Source organism: Curcuma longa, chromosome 7, assembly GCF_044706935.1.
Source record: "Curcuma longa cultivar G26 ecotype Majalengka, Jawa Barat chromosome 7, ITB_CL_G26_1.1, whole genome shotgun sequence".
NCBI lineage: Eukaryota > Viridiplantae > Streptophyta > Magnoliopsida > Zingiberales > Zingiberaceae > Curcuma > Curcuma longa.
The window spans coordinates 10,802,379-10,806,850 of NC_133867.1; positions in this window are offsets into that span (position 1 = coordinate 10,802,379).

Sequence of the window (4,472 nt, forward strand, 5' to 3'; positions counted from 1 at the left end):
GGGACCAGCTAATCGCCTCCACGTAGTTCCGCATCGCTGGGACCTATTCTCCTTCTACTGGCAGCTAAGTGAGTAATTGACGGGCTATAATCAAGTGCCCAATTGTCCAACTATAGTTCTCGACCATGCCGGGTGCCCAAGAGAACCTACTAGAACCAGGTCCCCGCCCGATCTGACCTTCACTTCTTTTCTTGATAGCCCTTTCGAGGGATTCCGAGCCAGCTTTAGATGAGCGCGCAGTCGCCCACCTTGACTGAGTAGACAGTTCCAGTCTTGGTTCCGAAACCCCAATAGCTCTCGAGCACGAACTCTAAAGTAGTCCCTACGACTTATGGGACTGTGATCGAAGGGGGTAGAGTGAAAGAGACCATTTACTAAAATGCAGGAATGGAAGGGAAAGAGAACCACATGGGCTCGTTGTGATGAATGGGCCCAATCAAGCGGATCAATTCAGTTCTTTGGTGACGAGAAAGGAGCGGACAATAGTAGTCTGAATCCCATACCGCATATAGTAAATTGGGGGCAAGAATAGAGACTCCTTCGCTCCAACTGAAGTGAAGCAGCCGGCCGGATCAGAGTTCATGTCTTTCAATACAATATAGTTGGTCAGGATCGAACTTCGAATAGTGAGCCGACTAGCGAGACCAAATCCCGATCTTACCGTCGAATGATGGGACTGATAGTGATAGGTCTTTGACCGGAGCTAGTGAGGAAGTTGAGGACCGGATGGGAGTGGCCTATACTATCTATGGTGCATTTCGCTACCCTTGCTCTGGTAGGATCTCTCTCTGTAGCTAGTGTCGTCAGCCTCTCAAGAGGTCAGCTCCGCTCATTTGTAGGAGTAGGAGGCTCGGTCATTCGGTGCCGGAAGGGCACTCGGTCGCTCATTCGCAGCAAGTAGTTAGCTCGGTCATGCCCCTTCCCAGTGGTTCCCGCTCATTAGCAGCTATTAGTAGGGAGTTTCGTTGATTCCTCATCCCAGCGGAGCGTTCAAGTGGCTCTTGATTCTGTCTCAAGTTCCTAGAGTATAATAAGGAATGAAGTAATAGTGGTTGATCTGCAATCTTCTCTTCCTATCTTTCCCATGCTCTGTAGCTTAGTTCTCGAATGTTAGGTGCGCGCCAAAGGCAGGTCTTCAAGAGAAGGACGTGAAGATCAAAGGGAAGATCAAAGCGCATAGGTTACTAGGCCTGGGGAGATCTTTCGTAGTTTTGAACCCGATGATAAATGCAGTTCGTCGCTCATGAGACCAGGCACGGGACTACTAGCAAGGGGCAGAGAGAGGCTTGACACTGAACACAACGGGAAAGGAGCGCGGCATAGACAACGATAGGGAATTCCATGCCGTTTCTATTCTTTCTATGCTTGACCTCGCCTCGACGGGACAGAAGTTCTGAGTGCAAGGACGTGGGACCATGCCGAGTACTGGTCTTTCCATGCCGACTTCGGTGCAGAGCAAGATCGAAGTTAGGCGTGCATAAGAGGAGCGCCCAAAGAATCAGTGCCCGAACTCTCGGATAAGCATGCGACTTCTTTCTTAAGTAGGAGTGGAGCATTACTCTTATTATGGTATGGAGAGAAGAGAGGAATCAGCTCTTGTCATTTGAGAGTTGTTTTTGCTCTTTGCTCATTTCGCGGCTCATATCGGAGTGGTTTTCGCTCGTAAGTCAGGTCGTCCATCAGTTGTTTTTTCGTTCGCTGTTAGGTCGTTTCGTTTTACTTCTTAATTAAATAAATTAAGGTGTTGCTGTGTCTCTCGCCGGTATCGCTGGCTCGTGTTCGTGGGCGCCAAAGGTTCAGCGGAGTGTGAGCCGGAATAGACCTGTCCCGTGGATTGGGAGATGCCCGGCCTAGTAGAGACATGAACGTCTGCGGTCCGGGCTATTCCTCTTTTCTCCGTCCCAGGAAGCATGACTCTTTCCCCTTTCTCCGTGCCATTTCTCCACCCAGGGAAGGATGGGGAATGAAGTCGGGAATGAGACCAGACCTAGACAGACGGATTGGATTAATGCCTGACAGAACGAAGATAGCTATAGCGGCTATGTATGATAGGCGAAGAGGCGTCGGCACGTGCAAACTTCTCTCGTCTGTCGTGAGCACCACTGCTTTCTCGGTCTTCCTTTCGGTGCTTCGGATCTTCTTTCTCTGGTGTCTCGGTCTTTGCGTCTACCTCAAAATTCCCAACTTATTCAATCCTTTTCGTTGGCGCACCTAACATACTCCGAAGACCTTCTTTCTTTCGCTCCTCCCACTGGACTCATTCTCATAGTCTAGAGCATGTCCTTTCTTGGCAAACAAAGACAAGCGTAGGTCGTTCGAAAATGGCAATCAAAGACAAGCGTAGGTCTTGTTTGTTCGGCAATCTTTGACACCTCCGCAGGGTTCATGCTCTTGAATGAGTGCAAATCAGCTAGACTTGATTGATAAAGGTTAGGTCCCATCGGGAGATCGAAGCGGAGAACTAAACGAAAAGAGGGAAGGCGGGGAGATTTGAGGTTAGCGGACCTCCTTGCAAAGATCAACTTGATTATAGGTCTGATCCTTGTCGCGATAGTCGTGGTTCATGTAACAATCAATCACCTATCTTTCGATCCTTGAAAGCCTTCCGAGCCCGTGAGTGAGCTTTCGCCCTTTCATCGGTGCCTTCTCGTCTCCAAAGCCTATCGCCTATCATCTCACAATTGGACTGATACCATTTACTCTTCGTTGGCTTTCGTTCTGTGCCTCTCTAGCTCCTCCTCTCCTCTTTACAAAGCAGGATCAAAGAAGAAAAATCTTTAAATGGAATTAAAATATTATAATACATAACTAACATTTCATGCTAAATATCAATTGAGCACATCGATTGAGATATATAGTGAGCAGTGTACTTCGTCAAAGACCCAATAAGCTAATAAATATTTTTGGATTGACCAAGAATTATTAATCTAATGACAAGTCATGCTTATATATGAATGAGTTTGTCAATGATCACTCCAAATATCAGAACATATAGATATTTTATTATTTAATTTACTAAATTTGTCAATTAAATTTTTTTCCCTACCTTAGTAATTTTTTAATTGTATGAGTGAATGTAGTTGAAGGGAAGCCTTGGTACAATGGTAAAATTGTTGCCTGACCTAGAGGTCATGAGTTTGAGTCTTGAAAACAACCTCTTGCAAAGTAAGGTAAGACTGTATACGATAAATCCTTCCCCAAGACCCCACATTGGCGGAAGCTTCGTCCACTAGACTGCTTTTTTTAACAATAGGATTAAGTGATTTTTGATAAAAATGCTCAAATGTGCATTTAGATCCAAAACTAAAAAAGATATTCGATAAAAAAATTTAATTAATGGTTCTCTTAATTTAATATTAGAATATTTAAATAGACTAAAAACTGGTACCTCTAATAAAAAAAGATAGCTCGGTGCACGAAGCTCCTGCTAATACGGGATCTCAGGGAACAGTCAGACCATATTGAGTCTATTGTACACAATCTTATCCATCATTGTAAAATGTAATTTTCGCAACTCGAACTAGTGACCACTAGGTCACATGACAGTAATTTTAGAGTTTAATTTTACTGTTATTCCAATGCTCCCCATCAATTGATACATCCACTAGTCGATGAAAATCTAGACAATTATATTTGAGATCGTTCGACTTTAAACTCAATCGGGTGTTTTATTTCGACATGTCGCTTCAATGACTCATAATTGCCGCCCAATTGAAACTTATAAGAGGCCTTGTAATCCTTACATTTTGCATGTATTTCTTCGGATTTTCACAAAATATTTAGCAAAAAAAAAAGATGATTTTAAAGATGAAGTATCCCGAACCTTAGAAGTTTCAATACTTCCTTGCATCTATACCATTAGAGGTTGCTTTAGTTAAGCATCGATAAATTCAATATAATCGATATCTAAATTTGGAATTGCTAATTCATTACCTTTCCGAGATCAAAATGAACTTCCTTCCATTGGAATTGAAGAATTGAAGTTGAAAACAATCAAGATTTTAGAATTAAGAGATAAGAATTGAGAAGTTGATATAAAAACAATAAAATGATTAGCCTATTTATAGAGTTTGGAGAATAACGGTCAATTAAATGTAGTCATTGATCAAAAAACGATAAAATAATCTCTAACCTTTTTAAAAAAACAATTGTAATGATCGAAACCGCCGATTCCAACAGTAAAAAAAATACTTGAATCAATGGTTCAAACTGTTGATTCACTATTATTTTCAGGCCAGAGCCATAATAGGCCCATCTAGGAACTAACCAATTAAAGTTCCAACCCGTTGGCCTGATTATGGGTCCAATTTGAACCCAACTGGGTCAAACTTCATGGAAACTACTAAGTGGGGTTAACTATATGGATCCTCTCAAGGTTTAAAATATCAAACCGTGTCGAGCTTTCGGTCCCAGGACCGGAATGATACAATTTCGGTATTGTATCGTACCGTACCGATATAATTTCGATATTT